At 49.1% G+C, this 19,601-nt stretch overlaps 1 pseudogene; it reads left to right on the top strand.

Annotated features, from left to right (window-relative positions):
- Window positions 1-19,601, top strand: part of LOC147117198 (V-type proton ATPase 116 kDa subunit a 1-like) — a 261,476-nt pseudogene that overhangs the window by 8,029 nt on the left and 233,846 nt on the right.

The raw sequence follows: 19,601 nt of genomic DNA, 5'->3' as shown, positions 1-19,601 counted from the left end.
GTGTGGGAACCCCTGGTCCAATGAGTGTTTTGGTCCTGAAACTCACCTCTGATGACGTCATTTATGCAGCTACATTTAAGGCCTGCAAGCAGCCTTAGTTCATTTTCTGCTTTACAACTTTTTTTGTAGAGATTTCAGAGGGATTTGTTTCACACAGATGTCAAGCTCAAGGCCGAAGTGCGCACCCCGGTTTGATGAGGACTCTCTCCATGCTCTGGTGGAGGGAGCCAGAGCTCAGGCGGAAGTGCTGTTTCCTTCCTCTGGGATGAAAAAGCCTCCCCAGCAGACCAAAGTTGTGTGGCTGCAAGTGGCACAGGAGGTGAATGCGATTTCAATGTGCAGCAGAACCTAGCTGCAATGCAGAAAGAGGTTTCATAACTTTCTCCGCACAGGAAAAGTGAGTATTACATCACCATGACCCTCAATCTGCTCCCCATCGCCACTCATCACCAGCACTCTTCATTGTCAACCTCCTCCCCCACATCCCACTTGAATCTTACATCCCTGCAACTTTAACCATTTTCTCTCTCTCTATGTACACATTCACTTAACTATTCGACTATGCAGCCCTCATACTCCCTATCACTGTTATGCCATGACAACAACTTACAACACACAGGGAGGGCCCTTGGTCTTGGGACCTCACTCCATCTATGTGTCCTTCTAAGCATCTATGCTATGGATTCTCTACACTCACTCCTTCATTCTCACTCAAACTCCACTTGCATCCCTCATTGCAGGAAAAGAGAGCCCACAATAAGACAGAAAGGGCGAAGACAGGAGGAGGGCCACCCTCAATAGCCCAGCTCAGTGCAGAGGAGGCAGCCCTTGAGATCGTGGGAGCCAAGGAGGATGCGTAAGTGGGGGACGGACAGATGGACGCATCAGAGCAAGCTGGTGACAGAATTGTTAAATCCGTGAATCTTGATGTATGGTGTCCTTCAAGAAATAGACAGAGACTACAGAGGAACAATCAACAGGTGTTTACTGGATGAGGGTTACTCTAAAACTAACAGTACAGATCCCTACTCAGGGTTTATATACAGGTGTGGCCACTGCCGGTGCTACAGTATACAGGAGCTGTAAAAAGTAGTTCTCCCCTTAAAGGTACATACACTACAATTCCTCCCCTTGTAGATTAACAGTACCATAACATTCATTTAACAATTAACACTTTTAACATGCAACATTAACTGAAAATAGTCCATTTATAAATTCAGTCTTTGGGGCGGCTTCCTGATCCTTTCTGGATAGCGCCTTTCCTGAGTGCCTTGCTCTTTGTGCGGAGGCGATTCTGGCCCCCTGTCGTCGGTTGGTTCATCAGCTTCCGATGCTACTGTTTCTGGGGTAGATGCTACCTGTATATCGGGTTCATCACCAGGTACGCGAGACATAGGGTTGACTCGTTCCTGTGACTCTAGGATCTGGTCGACATGGCGTCTCACAATGTTCTCCCCAACGTCCACTGTGTACATGAGTGGCCCCTGCCGTGTGCATATCGTTCCTGGTTGCCATTTCTCTGTTCGGTAGTCGCGGGCCAAGACTGGTTGCCCTACATTGAAGCTCCTTGTCGGCTTCTCATTGATGTGCTGGAATTGCTTATTCTCAACATCTCTTCGTACATTTGGTCTGAGCAAATCCAGACGAGATCTTAACCTTCGGTTAAAGAACATCATGGCCGGGGTCTGGTTGGTGACTGCATGTGTCGCATTTCTGTAGGCTAACAGGAAATTGTCCACCTTATGCTGCAGTGGAATGTCATCATCGCACATGGCCCTTACTGCCTTTTTAAAGGTTTGTACGAACCTCTCAGCCAATCTATTTGTGGCTGGATGATACGGGGTGGATGTGTAATGCCTTACCCCATTCCTTTTCATAAATTTCCGAAACTCTTCGGACACAAACTGTGGTCCGTTATCAGAGCAAATCTGCTCTGGCAAGCCGTTCCTGGCAAATATGGTCCGTAGGACTGCAATCGTTTTCTCCGTGGTGGTGGAGGACATTTTGATCACCTCAGGCCATTTCGAGTGCGCATCCACGGCTATTAAAAACATTGAGTCCATGAATGGACCAGCAAAATCAATATGCACCCGTTGCCATAGAGAGGAGGGCCACTCCCATGGGTGTAGAGGGGCATGTGGTGGTGCATTTTGGACCTTCTGGCATCCTGAGCAGCTCTTTGTCAGGTCCTCGATTTGCTGATCGATCCCCGGCCACCACACATAAGCCCTAGCAAGGCTTTTCATTTTCACCCCTCCCAGATGGCCTTCGTGAAGCTCATTGAGCACTCTCTCCCTTAACTTGAGTGGAATTACCACTTGTGATCCACACATCACTGTCCCCTGGCATACTGACAGCTGTTCTCTTCTGGATGAGAATGCTGGCAACAGTGAGTCGCCATGTGTTGGCCATCCCTTCACCGTCAGGTCATATACCCGAGACAGTGTCGGGTCATTTCGGGTCTCCTTCTCTATATCCGCGTTAGTTACTGGCAAGCGTTCAATTATAGTCGAATAAAATATTTCAACAGGGTCCACTGCTGGTGCTTCCTCCGCCGTAGGCAGTGGCAGGCGTGATAGCCCATCAGCGTTTCCATGCTGTTTCGTGCCCTTATACTCTATTTCATATTGGTTCACCCCTAGAAAAAGGGACCATCTTTGTAGCCGTTGCGCAGTCATCACCGGAACGCCCTTCTTTGGATTAAAGATGGAGACAAGTGGTTGGTGGTCAGTCAGCAAGGTGAACTTCTGCCCGTGCAGATAGTGGTTGAACTTTTTCACTCCCCACACTAGGCTGAGGGCCTCCCTGTCAATCTGGGTGTAGATACGCTCGGCTGAGGTTAGTGACCGAGACGCAAAGGCTACTGGCCTCTCCGAGCTGTCCGGGAATTTGTGCGACAGCACCGCTCCAATACCATAGGGTGATGCATCACACGCCAACTGAATTGGTAGTGCTGGGTTGAAATGAGCCAACGCCTCTTTTGATGTGATCAATTCTTTGCACTTCTGGAAAGCTCGTTTACATTCGTCATTCCACTTCCATGGTACCCCCGTTTGCAGTAGGGTGTTCAGTGGGTGTAGTACTGTAGACAAATTTGGCAAGAACTTATGGTAGTAGTTCACCAGCCCAAGGAACGACCTCAGTTGTGACACATTTTCCGGTGCTGGAGCCTTGACTACTGCCTCAATCTTTTCAGGGGACTTATGTAACCCCTCTTCATCAATAACGTAGCCACAATACGAGATCTGCTTCTGGAAAAACTCGCATTTGTGGCGATTAGCTCGGAGCCCATATTCCTTCAATCTAGTGAGCACCTGCTGCAGGTTGGCAAAGTGATCACTTTCATTTTCGCCCGTGACCAGGATGTCGTCCAAATAACACTGGGTCCCTGGAATCCCTTGCAGGACTTGATACATTGCTCTTTGCCAAATAGCCGGAGCTGATGCTACCCCGAACACCAGCCGGTTGTATTGGTAGAGACCTTTATGAGTGTTGATCGTGAGGTACTGTTTCGAGGCTTCTTCTACCTCCATTTGCAGGTACGCCTGGGCCAGATCAATCTTAGTGAAGCGTTTTCCTCCAGATAGCGAGGCAAAAATATCTTCAATCCGCGGAAGCGGATATTGTACCGTGTGAAGGACTCGGTTCACTGTCACCTTAAACTGCCCATAGATGCGAACCTTCTTTGGTTCCCCAGGCGTATTACTCAATGACCTCTTCATTACAGGAACGATGGGTGTAGCCCACTCGCTCCAGTCCACTTTGGACAGTACTCCAGAACGTTCCAAACCTTCCAGCTCTGCTTCGACGGCTGGGCGGATCGCATAAGGCACCGGTCTGGCCTTAAAAAACTTTGGGCTTGCATTTTCCTCTATTTTGATCATCGCTGTTATGCCTTTTAGTGTTCCGAGTCCCTCCTGGAACACTTCTTGTGCGTCAGTTAGCATTTTTGACAGTCGTCCAGGTGTGACGTCGTCATCCTTTTTGGCATCTACAGTCAGTGCTTGTATGGAATGCCAATCTAGCTGTATCTTCCGGATCCAATCACGTCTTAGTAGTGGTGGTCCTCCATCTGGCAATACATATAGGTCCATTTTTGGTGTTTCCTTGCCGTTATATATAACTTTCACCCTTATTTTTCCTTTGGGGTAGACTTTTTGCCCCGTGTACGTCTTCAAGACAATCTCTGTATCTCACAAGGGTATATGTGAGAATAGCCGCTTGTAGTCCCTTCGGTTTATGACTGTTGGGGCTGATCCTGTGTCCAATTCCATTTTCACTTGGACTCCGTCTATCTTGAGCGTGACGCAGATAGTTTGGTGGTCCTCCATTTTGATTACATTATGTAGTTTCAGACAACCCAGCTCCTTGCTTCCGGAGTCTGTATCACTTTTCTGTTCATCTGAACTACTCTCCGTCACCTTATGTACCTTTTTGTACTTCTCCTGTGGAGATTTCTTGCTGCTGGTTTCCTTTCCCGACCTGCAGACTCCTGCTATGTGTACTACTTTTCCACACTGTCTGCACACTTGGTCCTTGAACCAACAATCCTTATGGTCGTGTGTTGTTCTGCCGCAGCGATAACACTTCACTGCTCCATATGACATTTCATTTGTGCCATATTCTTGCGGTCTCCGTTGTATCTCTGCAGCGCCCCGTGCTGCTGCTTCGTGTGATACTGCCATGCTGAAAGCCTTGTCCAGCGTAAGATCCTTTTCTGATAGAAGCCATTTCTGGGTTCCTTCACTTTGAAGCCCACACACAAACTTGTCCCTTAAAGTATCTGCTAGTCCCGTTCCAAACTGGCAGTGTTTCGATAGCTTGCGCAGTTCCGTTAAATACTCAGCATTACTTTCGTCTTTATGCTGGTTCCTTTTGTGAAACTTAAATCTTTCTGCTATCAGCAGCGGTGTGGGGTTTAAGTGGTCCTGTAGGATTGCCACTATGCTTTCAAAATCCTTTTCCACTGGCTTCTCTGGGGTTACTAGGTTTCGCAGTAAGCCATACGTTTTTGCACCCATGGAATTCAACAATACCAGCGCTTTCCTGGCATCTGGCACTTCATTCGCCTTGCAGTACACTTCTATGCATTCTACATATGTCGCCCAATCTTCGACTTCATTGTCGAACGCTGTGACACCGCCACTCTTCGGCATCCCTGGGTGTGGTTAGACTGGCTAAAAATGGCATCTCCCGCGCTCTCCCTTCTTCTCCGCTGTGGCTCAAAATGGCGTCTCCCGCGCTCTCCCTTCTTCTCCGCTGTGGCTCAAAAGTGGCGTCTCCCGTGCTCTCCCTTCTTCTCCGCTGCAGCTGAAATGGCGTCTCCCGCGCTCTCCCTTCTTCTCCGCTGTGGCTCAAATGGCATCTCCCGTGCTTTCCTTTCTTCCCTCGCGGACGCTGCTCAGCCCTTGAACGCCGGCCGCGCTCTGCGCATTTTCCTGCACGCCTCTCTCATTGACGCCGCTCGGTCCTGAACCCCGGCTGCGCCCTGTGCGCTTTACCCTCTCTCTCTGCTCCCGTCGACGCTGCTCGGCCTTTTCCTGTGCCGTCGGTCGGCTCTAGCTGCCGCTGTGCAGGAAGGGTCTGCGCCATATCTGTTGCCAGCCCGCCTCGCTGGAGTCTCCGCCGGATGGTCGCCGCCCGTGTCTCTGGAATCGGCCTTCCTCTGCAGAGTTGCAGGTAGGTTCGAATCGCCTCATCGCCAATGTTAAATCCGTGAATCTTGATGTATGGTGTCCTTCAAGAAATAGACAGAGACTGCAGAGGAACAATCAACAGGTGTTTACTGGATGAGGGTTACTCTAAAACTAACAGTACAGATCCCTACTCAGGGTTTATATACAGGTGTGGTCACTGCCGGTACTACAGTATACAGGAGCTGTAAAAAGTAGTTCTCCCCTTAAAGGTACATACACTACAAGAATAGTTTTTCATCTCTCTCATTGATATTGCATGAGTGACTGACATAGATTCTGATGCCCTAACAGATTGACTTATGATCATCTGCACAATTCCATGTGCATGCAATGTTTATCTCACATGTCTAACTCTTTCCTTTACTCCCCCACAGGACCATCGACAGCCCCCCTTCCCACTGTCCAGGAGGGACAACCTGAGTCACAAGGCTCCTCAGAGGAAGCTGCAACCTCTGAGGGTGCAGCATCACCAGAATTAAATGCACCTAGCACTAGGGCAGACACTCACACCTCAGTGGGACCTTTGGCACATAGAGTAGTGTTGTCACCTGGTATATCACAGCTCACAAGTGAGCATCAGCAGATGGTGGAGACAGGGTCAGCAGTGGAGAGTCCTCGTTGGAGGGTGCAGGACTCTGCCAGCTCAGCTCAGTTGCATGTCAACCCTGTGCCTCCGGGTCCATCCAGAAGAAGAGCGATGCTGGAACTCCAGGAACAGGTGCAGGAGCCTCTGGCAGGTTTGTCTCCAGGGTCACTGTGAGTGTGGAGCGGATGGAGGAGTCCATCACTAACATGAGCAGAACCTTTGTGGAGGTATTAGCGCATGAACGCATCACCACGGAAAGGATGGCAACCTCCGTGGAAAAGATGGCTATGGTAGAGGAGAGGATGGCTACGGCCATGGAGGAGCTAAGTCGCCAGAGTGTTGAAAACATGGTCATTGTTCAGAATAGATTGACATCTCTGAAGGAGCGATGGACAGCTATTGAGCAGAGAAACCAAACCTTCATGGAAGTCCTCTGGAGTAGGACTGCCAGTTCAGAAACGGGTCCTCATGGCCCCCCTGAAGTGCAGCAAGGTTGCTGTCAAGCCACTTGCTAGCTCTGAAGTGGGCCTGACCCATGGGAGGGATGTTGGTGGCAGACAACAAGGAAGTGGGGGCTCCTCTCCAAGCACTCACATTTCCATGCCACTGCAGAGCCCTCGGTCAGAGCCCCACCAGAGTCCTCACCCAACTGAGATGGGCGTCTCATCCCCTGCACAGCCGTAGGAGCAGCAGACTGTTGGCGAGCCCTCACAGGCTCGCAACCCCAGAGGACACCTGCCAAAGGTGTCGAGGCAGGAGCAGCATGAAAGTGAGCAAGGGGCCTTCACATCTGCTGAAGCCACAGGGGAAGCACCACATAGGAGCACGCATAAGAGGAAGATAAAGCACAAGTAGTCACAAGGGTAGTCACTTGGGTGTTCTGATGTATTTATTGTGAAATGCCTTCCGTGAATTAATGTTATAAAATGACTTGATGGCAAACTGTTGAAGTTGTGGGCTGTGTCATTTCACAAGTGGGACTTCCACATTGAAGGCTCAGGGCGACTTGGAATTGTCAGTATGGTGGTCAGAGTGATAGGAAGCCGTAGGTTCTTGTCCATTGTCGATGGTGTGGTAAGAAAGTGCGAGCCAAATGTGTTTGATTGGGCAGCCTAAGCAAATCTGGCCAAGATGAGTGCATCCCTTGCATCCCGGGCAGCAATGTTCTCGCGTGCTGCTGCCACTAGTTGATGCACCTCCGCAAGCTCTTCGTTCTCGGTCTCCTCCTCCTCATCCTCCTCCTCATCCTCACCTGAGGAGGCTATGCAATGAGCCACTTGTACCTCAGGCAGCTACAAGCCACGATGCTATGCCATGTTGTGAAGTGCACAGCAGGCCATGATGATTCTGGAGACCCTGGCTGCTGAGTACTGCAGGGCTCCACCTGATCTATCAAGGCATCTGAATCGCATCTTCAGCAAGCCGCTGGTTTGCTCAATAATGGATCTGGTGGAAATGTGGCTGGAGTTGTAGCGCTCCTCAGCTTCGTTGGATGGCCTCCTCAATGGCATCATTAGCCACGTCTTCAGGGGATAGCCCTTGTCTCCAAGTAGCCATCCGCAAAGTTGGTCTGGTGGACTGAAGAGCGGAGGCACACTAGACTGCTGCAGGATGAAGGAGTCATGGCAACTGCCAGGGTACTTGGCACAAACATGCAAAATTTCCTTATTGTGGTCACACACCAGCTGCAAGTTGAAGGAGTGGAAGCCCTTGCGATTGACAAATATACCTGGATTGTGATGGGGTGACTTAAGGACCACATATGTGCAGTCTATGATGCCTTGCACCCTTGGCAAGCCTGCCAGATTAGCAAATCCAACCGCATGCACGGTTACACTTGCTTGATCCTTGGAGAAGTTGATGCAATTGTACACGTTGGCAAAGAGGGCATCGGTTACCTGTGTGATGCAGTGTGTGCGGCCGCCTGAGAGATGCCGCAGATGTCTGCTGTTGATCCCTGGAATGAGCCTGAAGCAAAAACATTGAGTGCGGTGGTGACTTTGACGGCCACTGGTAAGGGGTGTCCACCTGGTCCTCTGGGCTCCAGGTCTTGCTGCAGCATTGTGCAGATGTCACCCATTACCTCTCACGAAAGTCTGAGCTTCCTTTGGCACTGTTACTCAGTCATGTTGAGGTAGCTCATCCTCTGTCTGTGGACCCTGTTTTGGGGGCATCTCCTGCGGCGGCGTGCTTCCCTGCGCTGGCCCCTTCTGGCCTATGCAGCTTCAGGTGGGTGAGCAGCAGGTTGGCGCTCCTGTTGTTGCTCCTGCTGTTGGTGTTGCTGTTGTTCTGGGTTCTGCTGCTGCCGTGGCTGGTCTGAATCTGAGGTCTAGGAGGAAAGGAAATAAATGATTCTCATGCTGCAGGTATATGCCTCAGTTGAGGAAGCGCTCAGTCAAGGTGGGGAGAGGGGTTTCCCAGGAGGTCACAGTGGAGATGGATCTTAGCTTCAAAACTTCCAAAATTAGTAGACCTGCAAAAAGTTCTCCCAGACCTGCGAAAAGAAAGTTCTGCCACCTGCAAATGGTCATTGTGGAAAATTCCATTTTTATGGTGGAGCTGCAGCTGTTAGTAATGCGCTTGTGAGCCCGACAGGATTAACTGGCGTGTTCTGGGGAGACGTGCAGCACGCGGGAAATGTGGTAAACTCTGAAAGGCCTCTCAAGATGGCATTTTAGAGGCACTTAAGTGGTTGTTAAGTGCCTTAAGAGCTTATCCCGCCTCTTGAAGGCTGGACCGAAATGGGGTCTGCAAGCCCGCATTTGGGAAAGTTGCTCAGGGGCGGGTCGGAGGCAGGGTCGGAGCCCGACCCAATTTTTGGCAACTTTCCCACCTGACCCGCCTTCAAACCCACCTCCTCGGGCCTTATAAATCCAGCCCTTTGTCCCTGCACACCAAGGGGGGAAAATTCAGTTGGTTGCACCTCCCGTTAGTGCCTAAAGAGGGCGCTAACGGGATGCAACACAACTAGCGCCCGGGCACAACACTGCCCATGCCTCCCGCAAAATTCAGCGGGAGGTTAGTAGTGGCACTAACCGGTAGCGCCCTGTGGCGCTGCGCCGCTGGTGATGACGTCATTGGTGTGCGCAGCGCCCCGCTGACAACCCGGCCACGATCTTTGGGAGCGCCCCCTGACTTACCGCCGGACGCTATGTCCGACAGGGTCACGGGGGAGTACCTGCGGCCGGGGAGATGCAATTTAAAGGCAAGGTGCGGGGTGGCCATTTTTTTTGCTGGCCGCCTGCCAGCACCTGCCTGCGCTCCCATCCCAGACCTCCTGAAACACCACCCCCCCGCCCCCCCCCACCGCAGAGTGCTGGCTGTGCTCCAAGAGCCTGGCAATTCTCTTGCGTGCCGGGCTCTTTTGCCTGCACTCCCGATCCCTGGGGGCCCAGCTGGGCCCCAGGTCACGCTGCACAAGGCCCCACCCCTTTAAGAAGGGGAGGAAAGCCTGCAATACCGCGGTGTGACGTGGCACAGCGTGTGGCGCTGCGGCACATAACACCGCAATATTGACTCACAGCACCTCAAGAATGATGCGGGGCACTTCCAGTAGCGCCTCGCTTCCCTCTTGGGCACAACCACTCAATTTCCAGCGCGGGGACGCTAATTTTTCTGGGGCGCTACTTTTAGCGCCCCGGCGAAGTTAGCAGCCCAATTGGGGCGCTACTCAATTTTTAGCCCCAAGTGTGAGGCTGGGTGCTTGAGGACAGGAGGTATCACCTGCACACTTGTCAAATGACAAATAAAGACATTATTGCGCAAATCAGCACACTAGCGATGGGAGCAGAAAATTGCTTTTAAGTGAAATTTAAAGGGTTGGGAACAATATGGTAACAGAATTCTGAAAGCCATTGAAGAGCCTCAAAATTGTCTCAACCTATTACCACCCAATTTCCACTACCTGCCAGCCAATTTACATTGCAATAATGGGCAATTGCCAGTGAAAAATCTAGCCTTTTGTGTCAACAGGCTAGTTGACCATTGCGGACACTACAACTAAGCCAGATGGTGTCCTTATCCAGGTTCTATACAGGCAAGGGTAGCAATTAGGAGTAGCAACCCTCTGGCAGTACAGACTCTTAAAATTACTACATAGTAAACAAGACTGCAGAAAGTACAATAAGTGATAGTTGCAGGGAAACACATTTGTCAAAAAGATCTCCACATGTCGGATAGATCAATTTATCTGGAAAGACTTGTTGGCACTGTGCAAGAGGGCAGTTTGCATGAACAAAACAACAGACTAGTTTTGTAAGGGGCACCAACAAGTAATTCCTTTTCCAGGTAGAAAGGTAAGTGATGAAAGCAGCGCTTCCATCCTGCATGAAATAGGAATAATTTCTGTGTATTAGGTTGTATAATTATGAAATAACTAGAGTTAAAATGGAAGCTGACATAAACTACCAAATTTCAAATTGGAGACAAATGGTGGCCAGTTGTCCGGAGGTTCGTTTGGCCTGTAAATTAGAGTCAAGATACAAATGCTTTATTCTAGGTGCTAATCAAATTATATATGGTTAAATCATTAATATATATGCAAAAAGTGCAAACATCTGCCCATCATGTCATTCTATGGTCAATAAACTCCATTGTGTATTGATCTTGATTGATTAACAGCTATTTATTCACCAGGAGTGCAAGCTTATAACATCTGCCCCAATATCTTTAATTCAATTCAGATTGCTTATGAAATTAAACTCGTGAGAACCACATCACTTATGTATGATGTATCAGGAAGTCTACAAAAGGCCAAGTATCTTGCAGGTTATTGGATTATGTAAGAAATGTTTTTCTAAAGAGGATGTTTTAACCTTTAGTGGCCTGATTCTATCTTTATTCTTTTAAGTATTATGCCACTGGTTTCTTGCCTCATCTTGCCGCCTCTGTATTATTTTACTTGTGAATAAATCTATTAGGTTTAGCCTGAATGTTGTGGTCTGCCAGTGTGATATTTACTGCCCTTTGAGCAGACAGCATGTACTGTCTAGTGTATTATATCATAATTCAAAGGTAATGACATGCTAACCCTCATGGCATATATAAAGATGCAGGTGAAGACTCAGTCTAGTTATGGAAACCCTCTGCTGGGAGGCAGCCCAAACTGTAACACTGCTCATAACTTCATAAACGCAATTTGTTGGTGGGTTGATGAAGTAACTAATATCAGGCGTAGATGCTAACTATTCTGCTTACAGTACTTTAAACATTGAGTGGCTGAAAATCCTTGGCCCATCTGCTGCATTCCTGCTGCAACTCTGTTGAGAGTGCGGTGGAAGGATCGGAAAATAGATCAGGAACCAAACACAATGGAGCCTCTGCCTGCCCATTACAAGGTCAGCAGCATCAGAGGAGGAGGGGCCGGGGTGGGGGACTCCCAACATCAGGAGTGCTGTATTCCTGGCCCCTCAGTCAGCAGCATCAGCAACTGGTACATCCAGTGAGAAGAATTATACCAACAAATTGAGTGGCGGAAGTGGGTCCAGATCTGGGAGGTAGGCTGAACCTCCCAAAGATTTTGTTAGTGTTAAATGTTTCTTATCCCTCTTATCAATGGGCAATGTTCTGTAATGTATCTCGGGGGACCCCGGAAAAACACTCCCTCCCCCTGCAGCAGGCACCCTAAGCCACCGTTTGCAGCCTCACCACCATGGTGGGGCACCCAAGATGTGCCCCTACTGGCACCGGCACCCACCGCCAGCATTTAAACCAGGTGACCTCCAGCTGACCTCACAAACTCTGGCGGAGTCAGCATCAGAGGTCACCATTGAGCACATCCCAGCCCTTCTGCCAGAATGGGCAATTGTGGGTTTTTGGTCCCTGTTGCTATAAACATGTTTACTTTTTTATCAATTTGTTCTCATGAGAAATAAATTAGACTATTTCATAATGGTTTTGTAAATGGGAATTCTTCTATGTGGACTGCTCTGTATTTACATAATTGATAAATGATTTTCACTCCATGGAAAACAAGCTTTCAGCCTGCAGTAATCGAAGAATAAAAGGACTTTGCATCTAGTAGCTTTTAATGTGCGTTGGGCTTTGTCTTCCCCAGGCGGAATCCCAGCTGTCAAGCTCTGAGCTCCCCTCTGAAGAGTCTGTCTCTGTAACAGGATTTTCAAGGAGGCACAGCAGTGCTAGTGGAGGAGGACGTCTGAAACTGGGGTAAATTTAGTCTTTCACATGCCATTGCAGCCTATATTAGCACAGTAGGTACAAATAAAAACAATCCAAAACAGAACAGGAAGAAACAGCTCAAGGGGTGAAAGTGCGCAGCACATGCAATACACAATTTGTATTTCCTTCCTGCCCTGAGGGTGGTCACTGCAACAGATCCCTCAATCCTATTTCACAACGTAAGAATCTCTACATTATATATGCTTTTTATTAGGAATTTATAGTTAGCTAGTATTGTTACAGGCTTGTGTGATCTGTTCTGGAAGAGCTGTCAGTGTATGAGAGAAAGTCTAGAATACATATCCGGTTGTACTGTGACTTTGGGTTTCTTTTCATCTCTGAAGTCTCTAATTACAAAAGAGGAAAATTTGTGCCTGTGTACTGGCTACATAGGCTAGAAGTTTTCTCACCCTGTTATCTATAAGATGATGTCCAGGAGATGTTGGTGACAAGCATTCTGTATCAACTAGGTCAAGTTGTCTCAGCTGGTATTTAATAGAGAACCATCAGTTCATACTGTTTCTATAGAAGGCAATATTTCAAAGCTTAATCACCAGGTTGTCAGTGGTCTGTTTTCTACACTCTATGGCTTTGAGATCTATTTTGATTGACAGTTCAGATTAATTGTGAAGGTCCCTTTTTTATTTGTCTTTTTTACCAGCTTGACTTCAAAGGGAACAAAAAGCTATAATCAGCCTGGCAATTTAGGTTCTTCAGTGTTTTCCTATCTTGCTGTTACACTGCAAGAGTGCTGGTAGGGCACTCCATGATAATTCAATCCCATGTAAAGCTTTTCATCACCAAGTTAACAAAGAGAACTGCAAAGACTTTAGAGTTTGTTTTGTTTTGAAACTGGAACTGTAAGGTAAGTGAAGTACAGTACTAGGGTGCAGCTAAATCTGCTATTTTATTTTTGCTGTTACCGCTGTAAGATTCGCAAAATTTCTACATTTCCCCAAAGGTTATTAATAAGAAAAGGGACCCTGCGTGGACCTTTTAATGAAAAGGGGTACCCAAGATGGCGTCCGCACCTCGTGGCCAAAAGCCTGCGAGATTTTTTAAAAGCTTGGACTCTGTGGCACAAGCAGTTTTTGAGAAATCGAAACCCAGGCTACAGTTTCTGTGAAGAGAGACTTTTGTGTTTTGAAAGCAGACAGGACTTTGAATTATGCATTAAGTCAAATTGGAGACAGATCAAAACCAGTGAGGCCTATACTTAAGGCCATCAAGTTGTTTGCATAAATAATCAGAAACAGCTTAGGGAAGCCATCGAAGCTGGGCAGGCCGATTAAGATGTATTAATAACAAAAGCAAATCAGGAATCGGGCCAGTAGGTGCGATTACCGGCCATCTAAAAACAGTTAGTTTAAATTGCTACAATTATTTAAACTAGCCCGCCAAGATTGGGACAAAGAAGTAACCTGATTTGGCATGCAGATAAGGGCCATCCGAAGGAGTATAATTGTAGGCCCACTGGCAACCTTCTCTCTCTGCACCCTGCCCTTGCTCCCGGCTCCTGCTCTGGCCCCTCGCCCTCATGGCTACTGCTCTTCCCCTGTCCCGCGCTTACCACCGGGCCACTGCCCGTGCCTTCCCCATTCCATCAGGGCCGCCCGGCATTGCGCCAGGCGGACACGGACAAACCAGGCCAGGCGAGGCGGGACGTGACGAGGCGAGGTGGTGAGGAAGACGAATGCAAAGACGATTGAAGAAAAGCTTCGAATAATCGGGTCTTCAGTCCAGCTGTCCTGCGACTATCTTCATGCAAATTCCAACGGCCGGCCAAGGAAGAGGAACCATCATCCCTGCGAGGTAAAGTACCCAAGCATAGACTTTAACTTTGGGGTACTTGTACCTGTACAACGCCCTTGCAGCACCCCGAGACCACGTGACAATGGCAGGCTCCAGAGAGCACAAAGAGCGAACCCCAAACCCCACCGCTGTTTTGAATTCAGCAGATCTTTTGATTGGTGAGCATGAATTCTGACCCCTCATAGCTTAATCTAGTTAGATATAGAGGGTGGGATAAGGATAAGGGGATTGTTAAGATAGTCATTTTCCCTCAATGTGCCGTGTGTTCCCCATTCCCTGTATAAGTTTAGTTATTTTGTATTTGCCTGTAAATTTTATACTAGTAACTTTTCATAAGATTGTGTTAATTTCTTTTTCAATAAAAATTTTGGTTTTGCTTACATCCAAACCACCTGTCTACTTGAGTCTTTTCTGTATCGCTGCCTGTACCTAAGTCCGGTGTCTAGAACCTAGGGGCGTGGGGGCAATTCGAACCGCTCACAAACAGTCAGAGGCATAACTGACTGGGCGCACGTGCCAACCCCACACCAACCCCTACAGAAATGGCGACCGCGGTAGGCCACTGGCAACAGGGCTGCGATACAGTAGACAATGGTTCGGATGAGCGAACCATGATGGAGGAAAGGATTTCTGATTATGTGTTTAGCAAGGTGAATATCACTAAGAAGTGGATCACCACTCTGTTAAAGGCTGGGCGTCCGGTAGATGCAGCAGCTAAGTGGACAGAGGGAAAGGAACACAAGAAGTCCTTAGAGAAGGCAGTTTGGCTGATGTGCTTTAAAAAGCAGGTCCAACATTTGGACAGGCTCGTTGCAGCACAGGCAGTCGAGTTAAGAGAGTCAGCCATGGAGATCCAGGATAAGGCTCTTGCCGGGGAGAAGTTATTAGTAGCTTTGCAGGCTTTGAATCAGGAGAGAGTACATTTAGTGGGAGAACACAAGGCCCAGTTGGAATACCTGCGGTGCCAAGTCACTGAGGCCAAGGGAAATGAGTTAAGGTTGCGGGAGAAGAACGCCCGCTTGGCAAGGCAGATTAGGGAACAGGAAGAGAAAGTACAGGAGGTAAAGGCAGTGTATAAGCTAGCGAGTGAACAGGGGTTTGAGGTGGCAGACCACGGCCCCTGTAAAGAGAGGATAGAAAATCTGAGCCGGGCCCTCAGGAAGGCAAAAGGCATGGTATGCCTCATAAGCCCAAAGGCAGGCCAGGCAGATTTTATGGGGAACGAGGGGAGGACAGTTCCAAAGTCACCGGTAGTGTCTAGGGATGACCCCGTTGAGAGAGAGCACACCTCAAGACCACCACCCATAGCGCCGAGTTTCAGCGAGGTTTGGCAGCAAGGGGGGTGGAGCCAGAGGTGGAGGCGGAGGTAGAGCAACCCCCGCCAGAGAGGTCAGAGCCGGGAGCGATGTGCCCAGCACGGCATCGGCGGTTCGGCCCACCCGCCAATGGCGACAATGAGGGACCCCTCCAAAACCAGTTCGTATTACCGTTTAACACCCAACAGCTTAGGGCTATGGTCAACCATCTCCCGAGGCTCTCCAAAAAGGGAGACCCCTCGATCCACTTCAGGGAAGTAGAGCAGGCAGCCAGTGTCAATGACTGCGATGACGCTGAGAAGGCCAAAATGCTGCTATTCTCCCTGGAGAGTAGTCTCCTCCAATCCCTCTCTGAGGAGTGCAAAAGGGGGCAGTGCGGGTATGAGGAGCTTAGAGATGCAGTTCTGGAGGCCATGGGGATGGATGAGGGAAGTCCTTTTTCCCGTGTGGAGAAGATGATCCAGCTCTCAGGGGAAACCCCGCAGGCTTTTGCGGACCGGCTGTGGCCAGTGTACCGGAGGGCCTGTCCGGGGACGCCGGACCAGGCGTTCCTGAACGGGGATTCCCTGACGCATTGGCTCCGTTGCCTGGTGGCAAACAGCTTGCCACAGGTCCGGGCCAAGGCAGAAGCCTGGTTCGACCCCAAAAATCCCAAGACCACCGAACTTACGGTAATTAGGCAGCTCACTCTGGCTTACAAAAACGGTAGGGGAGCCGATGCACACCCACCCAAGGGGAAGGTGCATGAGGTAAAACCCGGACCGGGTAGGAAAGAGTGGCACCAGGAAGGGAGTAACCCCCCCAACACCAAGACCAATTGTTACTGGTGTGGGAAGGATGGTCACTGACGGAAGGAGTGCAAAAACCTTTGGAAAGATAACAAGGGAAAGCACCCCACAGCCCCAGCCCAAAAGGCGGGGGTAGGGATCCCTTCCGCAGATGTCGAGTCACTTTTGGACACCATGAGGTCCTTATTGACTGGCCAGGGGTGAGTAGCAGCCGTCACCGGTGCATTGACCCCGTCAGCCCCATCCAACCCACAGCTGTGACTAGAGCCAGTGCAGCCTGTTTATCTGTGTTCTCTCTGATATGATGAGTGGAGAGACCCCTTTTGGAGATGGAGGTGGAGCAGATGACGAGGACCCATCTGCTAGAGACGGGGGCATCATGCACCGTGGTCTACTCAGCTAACCCCACCACCTCACCTCTCTCCAGCGGGGTCCCATACAGTCTATCGGGGTTCACGGGTAGGGAACAGGCTGGCTCGTTTTCCATCTCGCTCACCATTCGGTTAGGACCGCTCCGCTCCAAGTGGACCTGTGTCCTGATGAAATGGGAAGTGGAGGGTGGAAGAGGGGTCCTGGGAGCCGACTTTATCGTGGGCCACGGGATACTAGTGGATTTAAGGAATCACTGCCTTTGGGCGACAGGTAAAGTGAAGAACGGAGAGATTGTAGTAATCCCGGGAAAGGAAGGGAAGAGGACCCTCTGCACCATGAAGCCCAAAGAGGATTATAACCTCGGGCTCATGGTCAGCAACACCCCACCAGAGTTCCAGGCATTTGTGCAGGCCCACCTAGCCACATTTGCCACTCACAAACACGACTGCGGGAGGGTCACGGGGTTTGAGGTCAGCGTAGACGGGGACCCCATGGCCCGACCACAGAAACAGTATAACTTCCCCAGGGAAGCAGAGCCGGACATGGAAGCAGCCATGTCCTCGTTAGTGCAGCAGGGAGTTCTGAGACCGATAGCTACCCACGTGAATTCTCATTATGGCCGGTCAGAAAGCCGGACAATTCCTGTAGGGCCACAGTGGACTATCGAGTGCTCAATAGTAACATTGTAGGGTTTTTTTTCCTGCTCTCTTGCCCGTTCTGGCCTCCTGCCAGGCTTCGTGCAAGAATTACCCTTGAGTGGTTCGACCCACTCCCCCTACGGCTCTAGACCTTGGACTTAGATGCAGAGAACAGTAGTGCAGAGAAAAGAACTCAATAGACCAGGCTGAATAGCACGAAATGGATGCTTTTATTTTTAAACAGTTTGAAGCATTACAAAATACATGTCATAGGCACAGATTAAAGTAACTACAATCATGCACAAATTTATGAACTTGACTCTATGGAAATGGGGAACACACGGCACGTCGAAAAAGGGGAAACACATTACGATTTCCCATAACTCCCTCCCCTATACCTAAACTAAGTTTCGACCTGGGGAACCTGGGATCATGCTCACCACTCTCGAAATCGCGAGAAAGGGGGTTCGCAGCCTTTTTGGCACCGCTTTCCGTCGTCACGTGGATTTGGAAACTTCTGGCGCAGTCGATATTCTCTCTCTCTCGAAGCGGTGGGGTAGACACAGCCTCGATGAGCGCTCATTAAGGTTGAGATCCACTAAGTCGATTTGGGTTCATGGAGCAGACCCAGATGCAGGCTATGCACATGGGAGAATCTTGTGGCCTAGATCGCCAGTCCTCCAGAGGGTTTCTTCTCCGTCGGCCTGGGTCGTCGATGATCTCCCGACCCCAGTACCCGGGCCACCCTCGTCGTCTTCTCGTCGTGGCCGAGCCTTGTTTGGCTGAACACCGACCACGTTGTCCTTTTACCGAAACCGTCCATCTTTAAAAAGACGAAAACGTTTTCATCGATTCTGCATCTGCCGAAGTGGAAGAGGCGCCGATCCTGGCCCCGTCCGAAGAAGTTGAAGTCGTCCAAGAAGAAGAAGCAGCCGCCGTCCAGTCAAGTGAAGTTGTTCAAGTAACCCGAAGTCCGAAGTAACTTAGATGGACTTTCAATCCATAGTTATACTCTTTTGGGACAGTCCTATCTCCCGCCAAATCATAGTCCTGTCTTTGTATTAATTTTGGCGGGCAGAAATCTCTGCAGGGGCGCTTTGTCTTATAACGGAGCCGGTGATAACTTAAACTGGCCTTCCTGGCCGATAATGTCTTTTAATGTCTTTTGCATTGTCACCGCGGCTCGGCTCGCATATTGATCGGTCCGGAGATTTTCCTTGATGGCTGCTAAACGGTTTTTCCTTTGTACAATAAATGGGTATGAGTGATTTTGCATTGTCCGCCCATATCTTGATGGGCCCCATCCTGTACTTGTAATCCATTGAATATGTATGCTGTTCCTCTGAGTTTCGGTTCCCAGATACTGGCTTTCGCGGGCTCACTGTCTTCAATCCACAAGCCTGTCTGGCTTGCAGTAACAGAAATAAAATGGTTCAGAAACTGATCACGGGGCCTGGCGGCCATTTTGTATGCCCTTTTATCAAAGGTTTTTCTGTGCAAGCTTACTTTGGTCAATAAACAGTCTTATTTTATCCAGTTTTCTTGCGTAATTTTTGCTGAAAATTGCGAATCTTACAGGCCCCCCTGTGATACTGATAGCTTGCTTAAAGTATCAATAATCCTTGATGAGCAAATTTTCCCTGATTCCCCACATCCAAACATTCCTGGCACTTAGCTATCTATGACCCTCACGACACATGCAGTTCCCATTTCCGCAGAAAACGAAAATTACCTTTTGTACATTTGGACAATCATAGACAGCGTATTTTAAAGTATAACACATTCACTTGTCAGATGTGCGGGGGTTGATACCCCCTGGCACCATCTGCATGCATCTTTTATTAATCCAAAAAAACTTAAGAACGACTAATAACATAACAATACTTATTTCCTTATAACCCAAAACAATCACAAAAAAATGTAAAATGGAGGGACGCTTAATCTTATACTAGCAGCTTAGAGTGGGGTATCTGTTTCCCCCATTCGCACATAGCGTTCTCTCCATTCTCCTGTGTTCTCGTGCCTCTGGAGGCGTTTGCCTCTTTTGCAATGCACGAAGAGCAAAAATATCACAATCAAAACCTGACATACTACTAGGATATGGGATGCTATTCTAATCCAGGCGGGGACCTCTATGTTGGTGAACAAGTCCCACCATGGTGGGATGGTTATGTCCAATATGTCTTTTCCTATCTCTAAAGTCTTCTGCTCCAGTG

This window comes from Somniosus microcephalus, chromosome 5 (assembly GCF_052327205.1).
Source record: "Somniosus microcephalus isolate GS21.2 chromosome 5, FLI_Smic_1.0, whole genome shotgun sequence".
Classification (NCBI taxonomy): Eukaryota; Metazoa; Chordata; class Chondrichthyes; order Squaliformes; family Somniosidae; genus Somniosus; species Somniosus microcephalus.
The sequence above is the reverse complement of the archived record's forward strand: the minus strand, read 5'-3'. Positions and strand labels throughout refer to the sequence as shown.